Source organism: Podarcis vaucheri, assembly GCF_965113315.1.
Source record: "Podarcis vaucheri genome assembly, chromosome: 1".
In the NCBI taxonomy this organism is placed as follows: Eukaryota; Metazoa; Chordata; class Lepidosauria; order Squamata; family Lacertidae; genus Podarcis; species Podarcis vaucheri.
In genome coordinates this window covers 133,186,607-133,200,967 of record NC_138759.1, presented here as the reverse complement: position 1 = coordinate 133,200,967, position 14,361 = coordinate 133,186,607, and the positions used below count along the sequence as shown (strand labels likewise).

The 14,361-nt window shown below is 45.2% G+C and overlaps 1 protein-coding gene across 1 annotated transcript in view; it reads left to right on the top strand.

The window, feature by feature from the left end:
- The first annotated feature begins 4,061 nt into the window (after positions 1–4,061).
- PLEKHM3 (pleckstrin homology domain containing M3) overlaps positions 4,062–14,361 on the top strand; it is an 86,252-nt gene continuing 75,952 nt past the window's right edge. The window contains exon 1 of the mRNA XM_082238482.1: positions 4,062–4,193. The gene's annotated coding sequence lies outside the window, so the exon portion shown is untranslated. The remainder of the gene's footprint in view (positions 4,194–14,361) is intronic.

Sequence of the window (14,361 nt, the reverse complement as noted above, 5' to 3'; positions counted from 1 at the left end):
GTTTGTGGTGGTAGCGGCGGCCTTGCAGTGGGAATGAACTATGCCCACTGCACTGATCGCTTCTGCGAGGCGAAGGAGCCGTGCCAGGAAAAGCTTGTTCAAAAACAATCTCCCTCTTTAAAAAGACCTGAGCTAAGTGGCTTGGGAAAGAAGGAGCTGGCTGGCAGAAGGGCTCGCGGATGGGAACATCTCTCATCAAAAGGAGAAGTAAAACATAGCTTATTGAATGTTAAAGAAAAGGTAATTGCTACAGTGTTGAATTCCAGTGGGCAGCTTTTCCTCTGCCTCCGAGGGTCAGCTCTGATGTTACATCCCCACCCCACCTCCCGCCATGGACGGCTGTGAAGAACTTGCTTGTGAAAAACGTAAGCGTAAAGCAAAACGGATGCATGCAGGAAATAAATATTATTGTAATCCGAGGAAGGGAAGAGCAGAACGCCTACTGGCTCCAAGTATACCCTCAGGGTACGGGCTGGTATTTTAATTTTAATAATAATTCATAGATCTTTCATGCAAAAACTGAAGCATGCTTCCCATTCCGAGGCATAATTTTTCACCTGCATTCCTAACTCAGGAATACAGCAAAGCACTCTGGTGGAAGGAAATCATTTGGGTCGAATCAGAATTTCTGATTCAAAGATGGTCAATGCCCAAATTCTAGCCGAGCAGTGGCGTATCGTGGGGGGTGCGGGGGGGCCGGCCGCACCGGGCGCAACATCTGGGGGTTAGGGTTAGGGGGCACAAATCCACGGGTTAGGGGGCGCAAATTACTTGCCTTGCCCCGGGTGCTGACAACCCACGCTACGCCACTGTAGCCGAGCCACCCCTTTCCCCGATCAGTGGAACCTAATGCAGACATCCTGCAGCCTCAAGGCAATACCAGTGCAATTTTTCTAGAAAAAGAGGTGCTGGAACTCACCATGAACTTCTCCCTCATTCTGTTAGAATGGTAATGGCGCCCACCAGAGAGGTGCTGAGAGTTCCATCAAGTTCCAGCTAAAGAAAGCCCTGGTCTATACCATTTGTACTTATAAAACACTGAACACTGAACAAAAGAATTTAGTTCAATTTTAAATGTTGTCACAAACTTTGATTAATTGTTGGTCTGTCTGCCCCACTGGCTCCATTCCCTAACCTGGCAGGACTGCTCTGAAAGATTCTTTTTAAGGTTGCAATCCTATAACCCTGTACCTGTGAATAAACCCCATTGAATTTGATGGCACTTGCTTCTGAGCAGGCAGGCATAGTGTTGTGCTGGCAATTAAATACATAATAGCATCCTTTATTAATTGGACTGGACTGTCTCGCCAGAGTGGTGCATGCTCTGGTTATCTCCCGCTTGGATTACTGCAATGCGCTCTACGTGGGGCTACCTTTGAAGGTGACTCGGAAACTACAACTAATTCAGAATGCGGCAGCTAGACTGGTGACTGGGGGCGGCCGCCAAGACCATATAACACCGGTCTTGAAAGACCTACATTGGCTCCCAGTACGTTTCCGAGCACAATTCAAAGTGTTGGTACTGACCTTTAAAGCCCTAAACGGCCTTGGTCCAGTATACCTGAAGGAGCGTCTCCACCCCCATCGTTCTGCCCGGACGCTGAGGTCCAGCGCCGAGGGCCTTCTGGCGGTTCCCTCATTGCGAGAAGCAAAGCTACAGGGAACCAGGCAGAGGGCCTTCTTGGTAGTGGCGCCCTCCCTGTGGAACGCCCTCCCACCAGATGTCAAAGCGATAAACAACTACCTGACATTCAGAAGACATCTTAAGGCAGCCCTGTTCAGGGAAGTTTTTAACGTGTGATATTTTATTGTATTTTTGGTTTTTATGGAAGCCGCCCAGAGTGGCTGGGAAGGCCCAGCCAGATGGGCGGGGTATAAATTATTATTATTATTATTATTGAACAACGCATTTACAAAAAATGTTTTTAATATGAGTACTTATAAAACTACAGATAGCAGGCATCAAAAAACAGGACAGGAGCTCCTCCCATTCATATATATTCAAATTCATATATCCATATATATTCAAATGAATATATATGAATATGAATATATATTCATATATATTCAAATTCGTATATATTCAAATATATTCAAATATTTAAAGGGCTGTCCCGTGGATGGTGGAGCATACTTGTTTTCTCCTGCTCTGGAGTGCAGAACCCGAACCCATGGCTTCAAGTTGCAAGAAAGGAGATTCCGACTAAACATCAGAAAGAGCTTTCTAAACAGTAAGAGCTGTTCCATCCTTGGGAGATTGTGAACTCTCCTTCCTTGGAGGTTTTTAAGTAGAGGTTGGATGGCCATCTGTCTTGGATGCTTTCATTTAGATTTCTGCATTGCAGGAGGTTCGACTAGATAACTACATTAGCCCTGGTGAACATCTCAAAATCCCAGAAAAGCCAATTGTGTGTATGATGTGGGGGGAACAGAGTAAAAGAACCAACGGGCTTTTTCTTTTGAAAAGTACCCACAATGTTGAGATTATCATAACGCTAGGGGCTCTGGCTGTTACCTGCCGTCACAAACTGATATTGTTGTTATTAGTGTTGTTGTTTTTAATAGAATTTTTTATTATTTTCCTTATACATACTTTTACAATACATTACAATAAATCACTTAAATACTTTTAGCTCTGCTGAGCCTGCGACTTCCCTCCATCTCTTCAGCGAGTATCCCTTATTTTCTTGTATCGCGTATTTTTTTAACTCTTATATCTGTCATACATTGTAAGAGCTATTTCAGTCCTGCCAGTGTTCTTAAATTTTTACAATTTTCCATTATAGTGTTATTATTATTACCAGCCATCACAAGTTGTTTATTCCTGTTCCATACCCTCCAACATTTCTCCGATGAAAATAGGGACATCCTATTCCATAATAAACAAAGGTCCGTATAGTTAAAGCCATGGTTTTCCCAGTAGTGATGTATGGAAGTGAGAGCTGGACCATAAAGAAGGCTGATCGCCAAAGAATGGATGCTTTTGAATTATGGTGCTGGAGGAGACTCTTGAGAGTCCCATGGACTGCAAGAAGATCAAACCTCTCCATTCTGAAGGAAATCAGCCCTGAGTGCTCACTGGAAGGGCAGATCCTGAAGCTGAGACTCCAATACTTTGGCCACCTCATGAGAAGAGAGGACTCCCTGGAAAAGACCCTGATGTTGGGAAAGATGGAGGGCACAAGGAGAAGGGGACAACAGAGGACGAGATGGTTGGACGGTGTTCTTGAAGCTACCAGCATGAATTTGACCAAACTGCGGGAGGCAGTGGAAGACAGGAGTGCCTGGCGTGCTCTGGTCCATGGGGTCATGAAGAGTCGGACACGACTAAACGACTAAACAACAACAACATTCCATAATAATAATAACAACAATAATGTTTATACCCCACCAACCCCCATCTGACTGGGTCGCCCCAGCCACTCTGGGCAGCTTCCAACATATATAAAAACATAATAAAACATCAAACATTACAAAAACTTCCCTTCAGATGTCTTATAAAGGTTGTATGGTTACTTACATTTGCTTGGGGGTCACATTACTCCATACCCTCTAACATTTCTCTGTTAAAAATAGGGCTGTCCTAAGGAAAAGCGGGACATTCTGGGATCAAATCAGAAACCAGGACAGCTTCTCTAAATCAGGGATGTCCCTGGAAAATAGGGACATATGGGGGCGGGGGGGGGACAGTTGCCCCCCTTCTAAATCAAGTAAATCAATAAAAAATACTTAAATAACTGAGGTTCTGTCCCCCCCAACAAAAATCCTGGCTATGCCCATGATGTAGGGTCTGCATCATCATCATCATCATCATCATCATTATACTATTAGGTTGTTGTTTTTATTTTTATTTTGTATTTTGTGGTTTTGTATCTTGATTGTATTTTGTGAACTGCCTTGAGGACCCCCCCCCGGGTATAGGGCGGCCTAATAATAATAATAATAATAATAATAATAATCGTCATCATTATCTTTCTGTTGGGCGGGGCTGGGGAGTGCGGAACAGGCTGCCTGCCGGAACCTTCTTGCCGGTTCTTGTTTCCCTGGCTGCTGCGGGGGAAGCGTTTGAGGCGAGCACCGGGGCCAGGGCAGCTTGTAAACAGAGAGAGCTGAGGCGGCGGCTGAGGCTGAGGGCGGTTGCCGGTGTGTGTGGCCGGTGGCGGAGGGAGCGAGGAGGAGGACGGGAAGAGAAGGCAAGGGAAACCGGGGGGGATGAATGCGGGACCCCCGGGCGGCGCGTGTGCGGCTGCTGCGGAGTCCGGGTCGAGGCTGCCTTGTGGCTTGAGCCCCTTTGCGGCTGAGTCCCTGGAGGCTCCGCAGATGGGAGTGGAAAGGCCGGCTCTGCCGCTGACCATCCCGAAGGTCCAGCCTGGGCGTTTATGGCGCCTTCCTTATTGTGCCAGCTGCCCTCTGCAGGCTCTGCAGCCTGGCACTTTTAGGAGGCGGGCATCCTTATAAAATCAAGCAGCTTGGGGGTTTGTTGTTGTTGTTGTTGTTGTTGTGCATTTCTTGTGCCTGGATCTGTATTCATCCTCTGTCGTCCCCCCCCCCGTCCTCCCCTCCCCCCCTAGCTCCTTAAATTATGCAATATTAGGTCATCCCATGGATGCAGTTATAGCTTTCACCAAAGAAGCCACGCAGTAACTGCAGGACAAGCACAAAGCTGTGCAGTCGGCTTAAGCGTTTTATGTAAACTGTGTTTTGTCGTTGTTGCTGCATCTAATATATATTCGTTCTCTTCTCTATGTAGCGTTTAACCTGCCCTTCTTCCAAGGTAGTGTGTAAGAGCCTCCTAACCCCCTCTCCCCATCCCACTTGTATCATTGCAACAACCCTATGGAATAAATTGAATTCCTTTAAACTGAATGATGGCAGGTGCCTCAAAATCACTCAGTGAACTTTGTGGTGCAGTGCAGATTTGATGCTGGGTCTCCCTGTTTCAGGCAAGGCTCTACCAGAATAGCTCTTTAGCACATATGTGGTGCTCTCTGAAGGCATGCAGATTGTTGAATCAAAGTTAAAAGCATATTAATGTTCTCTTTGTTTATTATTTTTTAAGCATTATGGAAAATAGTTTACTATGTGTGTTCTGAGTGTACCGTGCTACCCAGGCTTCCTTGAGAAAGCACATATTTTTACTCCAGAATGCAAAGTGTGAAAAAGGAGGTTATAGTTGCCATTTTGGGGCAAGACGGTTTGAAAGTCTAATTTTTTCAAATAATGGACTGGCTGTGATTATCTGTTAAGCATTTGGCTAGTTCAGATGGCAACCTTGAGCTAGGTTAAGAACTTTGAGAACTGAAAGAAGAAAAGTCACTTTATCAAGGGACAGTCTAAATATGTATTGGCCTGTTCCTACAGGATGTGGTATTAGTGTGTGAAAATAGTCAAGATCCAATGATCCCCAGATATGCCCTCCAAATGATGTCAGGCATCTTCACTTGGTAGCAAGTGGCCAATAGGCAGGTGCAAAATGTGCCTGGCGCCTGGCTAATTTTGCATGTGTGTTTGTATATGTGTGTGTGTGTACAGACACACACAGAGATGTACACACACATATATGCACATACATAAACACACACCCATACATATATCTAATTGATGTTAATAAGACTTGTTACTCATGAGCAAATGTGATTAGGATTAGCATTTGTTCTGTTTTTAATCCAGTATAGGCTGCAGTCTTAACTGCAAGTGACTTCCATTGAACTTGCTGGTTCTTAAGAGGATATGTATAGGATTGCATTGTTAGTTACTTGAATCCCAGTAGTTTTCACACTGCCACAGGTTCTTTCACAATAACCATAAACTATATAATACACCATTCTCAGAATGACTGAATATCAAGTATATAAACTGTAGCAAAACTCCATCCTTGTGGACTGATATTGACTAGAGAGGAAGTGAGGCAGTTTGATCAACTTGCCAATAAAAAGCCAACTTTTCTACTATGGAGTTGTTAGGAGATACTGTATAGGAGACAGTACATTCACCTGTCATTTAATAGTGCTCTTTAAGGTAGCCAGGGATAGAACTCCTTCCAACATTGGGTTGGAGCAGAGGAATATAAGGCAGATAGGCATGCTTATAAAAATGTTGTGGGCTAGTAACTGTTGTAAACTTATTCACAAGGCTGCACTATAGTACGTCAGTACTTTGTTCAGAGTATCCCCCTTCCAGTCTAGGATGCAGGCCATGGAATAATCCAGATGAAAGTGAAGGATTCAACAGTTGCAAATTGGATTCAGTAGAGAGAAGAGGAGGAGGCTATTTATCTTCTCTTTTCCTGGGCTGCACATGGCTATTCTGCAGAAAGAGAGAAAAATAAGACCATTTAAATGTTACACATTCGTCTTTAAAACTGCCCTGAAAATGGGGGTTGGAATAATCCTCCTGGTTTTTGATGCTGGCAAATATTTGAAATATTTTCCTGTTTTGGTTATAATATTCTCAATAGCATAATTTCCTTTTACTTAGGATCTAAGTTCTGTTGAATACACAGATAATTCCTTTTGCTTAAATTACGCACAGGCATGCCCCTAGCATCCAAAAGACAGTGCTGCAGCATCTTTTGGAATTACCTGATTTATTCATTTTTGCTGCCACAGATTCTCTCACGTGAAGCAGTAAGTATAACAGACTCCACATTTCTTTTCCTTCCTGGTTCAGTATAGGTTCAGTATACTTCCTGGAAGTATAGAAAAATGGAGTATGGTTATAAACAGCCATCTCATCATCAGCCTCCCTGCTTCATGACCTCATCTCTAGCAATGTCTGTATGACTTGCTTTTGTTTTTTTGCTGAGCATAGATGATGCTTCAGAGTTGCCTCCATGGCAAAAAGAAAATGCACACATATGCATGGCTTTGTTCTGTTAGTAAGAGAATGCCAAGGTCAATGTATTTTTGTACTAACTGAGTACTCAATCTGTCTGAGAGTGAAACAGGGTCTGTTTATCCAGAACTGAAACATGTACAGTGGTGCCTCGCAAGACGAAATTAATCTGTTTCACGAGTGTCTTCATCTAGCAGTTTTTTCGTCTTGCGAAGCAACCCTATTAGCGGCTTAGCGCTATTAGCGGTTTAGCAGCTATTAAAGGCTTAGCGGCTATTAAAGGCTTAGCGGATTAGCGGCTATTAAAGGCTTAGCGGCTATTAAAGGCTTAGCGGATTAGCGGCTATTAAAGGCTTAGCGGATTAGCGGCTATTAAAGGTTTAGCGGATTAGCGGCTAAAAGGCTATTAGCGGCTTAGAAAGGGGGGGGAGCGAAAAAAAAATCTCAAGACATTTTCGTCTTGCGAGGCAAGCCCATTGGGAAATTCGTCCTGCGAAGCAACTCAAAAACGGAAAACCCTTTCGTCTAGCGGGTTTTCCGTCTTGCAAGGCATTCGTCTTGCGGGGCACCACTGTAGCCTGTTAGAGAAAACACTGATGACTAAGTACAGTGGTACCTCGGGTTACATACGCTTCAGGTTACAGACGCTTCAGGTTACAGACTCCGCTAACCCAGAAATACTACCTCAGGTTAAGAACTTTGCTTCAGGATAAGAACAGAAATCGTTCTCCGGCAGTGCGGCGGCGGCAGCAGGAGGCCCCATTAGCTAAAGTGGTGCTTCAGGTTAAGAACAGTTTCAGGTTAAGAATGGACCTCCAGAACGAATTAAGTACTTAACCCGAGATAAAAAGGTAAAGGTAAAGGGACCCCTGACCATTAGGTCCAGCCGTGGCCGACTCTGGGGTTGTGGCGCTCATCTCGCTTTATAGGCCAAGGGAGCCGGCGTGCAGCTTCCGGGTCATATGGCCAGCATGACTAGCCGCTTCTGGCGAACCAGAGCAGCGCACAGAAATGCTGTTTACCTTCCCGCCGGAGCGGTACCTATTTATCTACTTGCACTTTGACGTGCTTTCGATCTGCTAGGTTGGCAGGAGCAGGGACCGAGAAACGGGAGCTCACCCCGTCGCAGGGATTTGAACCGCTGACCTTCCGATCGGCAAGCCCTAGGCTCTGTGGTTTAGACCACAGTGCCACCCGCATCCCTAACACCCAAGGTACCACTTCAGCATGATACAAGGGACAGTGGAGATGAGTTTTTTCTTCATCCATCTCAAATTCTGAGTGGCCTTTGCTTCGGCCAGGAACTGGGCTGTTGAGTGCTCTCCTTTATTTCTACTACTCATCAGATAGGTGGGGTTCATCCTGTTCTGGAAGGAGTTGCACTCCCCCTGAAGAGGCAGGTGCGCAATTTAGCGGGACTTCTGGATCCGCTTCTGTTATCGGAGGCACAAATTGCTTTGGTGGCATGAACCTTCTGCTGGGAACCCAGCTGTGACCCTCTCTGGATGAGGATAACCTAGCTTCAGTTGTCTATGCTCTGATAATGTCTGGGCTAGATGACCATGTGGGGCTGCTTTTGAAGACAATTTGGAGACTATAGCTAGCGCAAAATTCAGCAGCCACATTGTTGAGTGAGACCAGAAGGTATGTTCATATTACACTGATTCTGGCACAATTGCACTGACTGCTGATAAGTTTCTGGGCTCAATTCAAAGTGCTGATTTTGACATAACAGGCAGTGACCAATTTATGCACATCCGATTGACATGTGACTGTGCATGCGTGCATCGCGGCAACCTAGAAGTGGCTAAAAATAGGGCATAACAGGCTTATGCGTGCTCCTCTGATGCACACAAGGGACAGGAACGTAACCCCGGTACGTTCAAGACGACAAAGTTTTTAATATAGAGTTGAAATCATTTTTTAAATACTTAAAAATATTGCGAACAGATTTAGACATTAGCAGGATTAATTAAAAAAATGTGCAGTGATATAAAACAAATATTGACTATATGTGATAAATAATAAATAGATTTAATTTAGAAATGCAGTAAAATAATTATAAACACCAGGAGCTGCCAAAAGAGGTGGAGATCCAGCTAGATGATGAACATATGATGTTGATAATGTTGTGATAGCAGTGGGTTGTGTTCAGCAGATCGCCAAGTAGTGCTTTGCATGAGTGAAATGCTTCTGCTTGTGCAGTGGGACTTTCTTCCCTCTCTTCCCCCCCATGTGCCCCCTAAATCTGTTTTGGGGTTTCCTCCAACCCTCTGGAGCAACTTTGGGGACAGCAGGGTGGATGTGTCTGGGGAAGGGACAGGGGGAAGTCCCGTCATTCAAGCAGAACTAGCTGCACTTGTGTGTTTACCGTATTTTTCGCCCTATAGGACGCACTTTTTCCCCTCCAAAAATGAAGGGGAAATGTGTGTGCGTCCTATGGGGCGAATGCAGGCTTTCGCTGAAGCCTGGAGAGCAAGAAGGGTTGGTGCGCACCGACCCCTCTAGCTCTCCAGGCTTCAGGAAGCTCTGTGCAACCCTTGGGAGACCGGCTCCAAGGGTTGCGCGGAGCTGCCTGCAGTCCCGGGCTCAGCGCAGCTCTGTGCGGCCATCGGGAGCCGGGCGCAAAGTCCCGCCCAGCTCCCGATGGCTGCGCAGAGCTGCCTCCGGTCCCGGGCTCAGCGCAGCTCTGCGCGGCCATCGGGAGCCGGGCGCGAAGTCTTCCCGCTGTTCCCTGACCTGGTTCTTCCAGCCCCGCACCTGGGGGGAAAATAATTTTTTCCCCTTTATTTCCCCCCCCAAAAAAACTAGGTGCGTCCTATGGGGTGCAAAATACGGTATTTAGTTCACAGTTTCTCAAACTTGGGTCTCCAGCTGTTTTTGGACTACAGTTCCCATCATCCCTGACCACCACTGGTCCTGCTAGCTAAGGCTGATGGGAGCTGTAGTCCAAAAGCAGCTGGAGGCCCAAGTTCAGGAAACTCTGATTTAGTTGCGTGCCTCCTTATTCTTGCCACAACCTTTCAGATATACTGTGATTTCATTCAACCCTTGTGATGTTTCTTGCTTTGTGGGGATCCCTGCTACTGATTAAATCAGATGTGTTTTGGGTGTGTGTGTGAGGAAGGTTTCTTAGAAGCCAGCAGCAGCAGTTGTGCTAAATAGTGTATTCAAAAAAGACAAGAGTTTCCAGGAAGTTCTCTGACTGCTTCTCAGTGTTGCTGTGTTGGTAGGAAGATTCGGTACCTTGAGCCTTAGGTATAAATGCTTCCTCTGGTTGACGACATGCAAAATGCTTGGGAAAGGTCACTGCATGACATGATTTCCCTGGTGAGTCAGTGTTTTGCTTTGCATTCAACCTCTGAACTGAGCCACTTCTTCTTTTCCTTGTCACCTGCTCCTGAGTGGTTTCAGACTGGAAGTCAGACTGACAGTAATAAATACAGAGGGATAGTCAGCCTGGATGGTCAGCCCTGCTTACCAGAAGCTGCTCTAACAGAGCTTTAGAGAAGTGCTCCTGTATATGGCAAACAGTTCTGTTTCTTTTTTCATTTTCTGCATTTAAAGTCATGCATGTGAGAGAGACTGAAATTGCTTAAATTGTTGCTGTATTATGAATTATTGTTGCTAGATCTATCGCCATGGAGAGTGATGGATAATCTTTAGCTGACTAACACTAACACTAACACTGATAGATTTTCTCAGGCTCCTTTAATCTTGTATCATTTCTCACTGGTTTAATTCAGAATGAGTTTGTTGTCTCCATAGTGCTAAGATTACTCTGGTTTTCCCTGCATATAGATATGCTGTAGATGAAGCCGTACTGAATTCAGATTATGGCTTTTAGATGTGTGCAATTCAGTTCTATGTAGAAAATATACAGGTAGCTGAGTCGACCTATAAGAAAAATGCCAAATATTAGGGCACTACTTTTATTAGGCCAGCCAAAATTGCACAGTATTTTATGACATTTTTATTGGCCCAATAAAGGCATTGCCCTAATATGTATTTAGACAGGTTTGCTAGTTCAAGGGAATGGAAACTAGAAGGGAAACTGTTAGGCTGAATAAAGTGAAATCTCCCATAACGTCTGAAGCCTCCACTCAGTCCTACAACAGAAACTGCCAACACATTTTTTCAGCATGTCTTTCAGGCACTGAGGAATAGGAATTTGCTTTTGAAAAGCAGGCCTTTCTCTTCTTTAGGATTCTCACTGAACCCTGCAGAATGGATGGATAAACAGTTAAAGCACTGAGGGTCAGATAGACTGCTGCTGCTGCATACAGTGGTACCTCGGGTTAAGTACTTAATTCGTTACGGAGGTTTGTTCTTAAGCTGAAACGGTTCTTAACCTGAAGCACCACTTTAGCTAATGGGGCCTCCTACTGCTGCCACGTGATTTCTGTTCTCATCCTGAAGCAAAGTTCTTTACCCGAGGTACTATTTCTGGGTTAGCAGAGTCTGTAACCTGAAGCGTCTGTAACCCGAGGTACCACTGTACTCTCTTTATGCCCTGCAGCTCTTCAAGCTTCAGGCAGTCTCTGGGTCTGAATCTGGTACCCCTCTTTCTGAACTTTCTTGGCAACAAGAATCCAGGGGCTCCTGTGATCAGCTACCTAAACCAGGTGTGGGGAACCTTAGGGCTGCCAGATGTTGCTGCACTGTAACCCCCATCAGCCCCAGCAAGCATGACCCATGGCCAGGGATGATGGGAGTTGTAGTTCAGCAGCATATAGCAGACCTGAGGTTCCCCACACTTGCCAGTTTCCAAGCTTCTCTTGTGTCCTTAATAGTGAACTCTATTAAGTCTTGGTTGACCACAAACTTGCCATGAGCCAACAGTGTGACGCGGCAGCTAAAAAAGCCAATGCAATTCTGGGCTGCATCAATAGGAGTATAGCATCTAGATCAAGGGAAGTAATAGTGCCACTGTATTCTGCTCTGGTCAGACCTCACCTGGAGTACTGTGTCCAGTTCTGGGCACCACAGTTCAAGAAGGACACTGACAAACTGGAACGTGTCCAGAGGAGGGCAACCAAAATGGTCAAAGGCCTGGAAACGATGCCTTATGAGGAACGGCTAAGGGAGCTGGGCATGTTTAGCCTGGAGAAGAGGAGGTTAAGGGGTGATATGATAGCCATGTTCAAATATATAAAAGGATGTCACATAGAGGAGGGAGAAAGGTTGTTTTCTGCTGCTCCAGAGAAGCGGACACGGAGCAATGGATCCAAACTACAAGAAAGAAGATTCCACCTAAACATTAGGAAGAACTTCCTGACAGTAAGAGCTGTTTGACAGTGGAATTTGCTGCCAAGGAGTGTGGTGGAGTCTCCTACTTTGGAGGTCTTTAAGCAGAGGCTTGACAACCATATGTCAGGAGTGCTCTGATGGTGTTTCCTGCTTGGCAGGGGGTTGGACTCGATGGCCCTTGTGGTCTCTTCCAACTCTATGATTCTATGATTCTATGATTCTACACTTGACTGAGAAGCAGAACCCAGGATAGAACCATGGAGGTAGCAGGCTTGGTGCCAAGGGACAAAATAGCTTGCAGCCTCCTCCTTGGTTCAGAGAGGGAGAAAACTACCACTTGCCAAGACAGTGATATCACTCAGGTGTGGGGGTAGTTACTTCACAAACACACTCCAACGTTATCCACAAGTGCATGTCTTTATTTTCACTGCCATCAGCAAACAGTTGCCACTTTCCAGTGTTTGAAATCAGCCAGGTGCCAGGCGCGTTTTGCGACGGGCATGGATCAAATTGTGACCAGGTGGAGATACCTGGATGCAAGGCTGGCACTGACATCTCCATCTGGCTGGCCCCTCCAGCTTTCTTAAGCAGGTAAGCAGAAGAGGTTATTTATTGTGTCAGTCGTCCACATTTTTCTCCAAGGAGTACATGGTTCACCCCCCTCTTTAGTCAGTCCCTACAATGACCCTGTGAGGTAGGTTAGGAGGCTGTGACTGACTCCAAGTGAGCTTCATGACTGAGTGGGGATTTGAACCCTGATTTCCGAAGTTCTAGTCCAACACTCTAACCACTACACCCCACTGGCTTCCTAGAGTCCTTCTGCCATGGGGCAGCTCTGTAAATTAAGTAGGAAAATAAATACAGTGGTCCCTTGGGTTAAGACCTTAATTCGTTCCGGAGGTCCGTTCTTAGCCTGAAACTGTTCTTAACCTGAAGCACCACTTTAGCTAATGGGGCCTCCCGCTGCCGCCGCGCTGCGGGAGCACGATTTCTGTTCTCATCCTGAAGCAAAGTTCTTAACCCGAGGTACTATTTCTGGGTTAGCAGAGTCTGTAACCTGAAGCGTATGTAACCTGAAGCATCTGTAACCCAAGGTACCACTGTATGGGGAAAGCAAACTATATTTTCTTTGAAGCTTGACTTAGTTTTATCTTGGGTTGTTTCATTTGATGTTTAAATGTGTTGTAAACTGCTTTGAGATTTTTATCTTTAAAGCATAAAGTGGTATAGAAATGAAATAAACAACAACAACAAACCCGACTGGGGGCAGAGGTGGCACCTAGTCATACCGTTGTAGCGACCGTAATCTAGATTTAAGGTGCCATTTGGTGATTAGCTTATATTATTTGAGTTTCTAAACACTGCCTCTCTCTCTTATGGGGAAGAGAACAGGGCTGCGTTTTTGTGCTGGGTGGGAGGACACACTATTGTGGTGAGGGCAAAACCAGCAGTGACACTGGGTGGCCTTCCGCTGACAGATCTCTCTCAAGGGGATAGAGTATATTTCTGGCCCAGAGCACACAAAGATGTATTGCATTTCCCCAGAGCAGTATACAGGCTCACACTGTGCCTGTCATTATGTCGGACATTTTGTCAGTAATAACAAAGATGATAGGTTTCTTTCTTTTTCTTGGTCCACCTTACCCTTTATTTGAAAACCGAGTTACCAACACTTCTGGGAATCTCCTTTGATTGTAACCGGCCAGTGGAAATCTCGCTACATCGTGGTTTCTCCACTATTGTACAATGATGCTGAGTCATGTCTTCCCATCACAGGGCTTGCGATTTGCAACTGATAAATATTTTGGCAGTAAAATAGTTTTGGATGTACCCAAGTGATGCGGCAGAAAATGCTTACAATGCCAATCTAAAAAAAAGGGATCTCCAAGGCTGCATTTTACCTGCTGGATCTCCACAGGGCTTGATTGTGAGTAGACCTGTATAAGATTGCCATGTAAAAATAGCAGCCGATCAAAGCATTTTAGTCAGTTAACCTTGCACAGAGTATACCAAATTGTTCAATGTCTAGGCAGTTTAATTGCTAGCTTCAATTATGAAAATAAATCACAGTATTTATGGGCTGGTGGGTGTTAATTTGTGGCTATTTAAGTTACTAGATGTGTTTTGGTCTGAAGAACACAAGAGTTGTTTAACTAGAAAATGGGGTCAATTGCTTTGACTGAATCAAGAGATGTAAACAAATTGTTTGTCACAGTGCCATTGGCACTGAAACCCTTTTCACAGGCAGCCACTCAAGTTAAAGAATAACAAACAGGG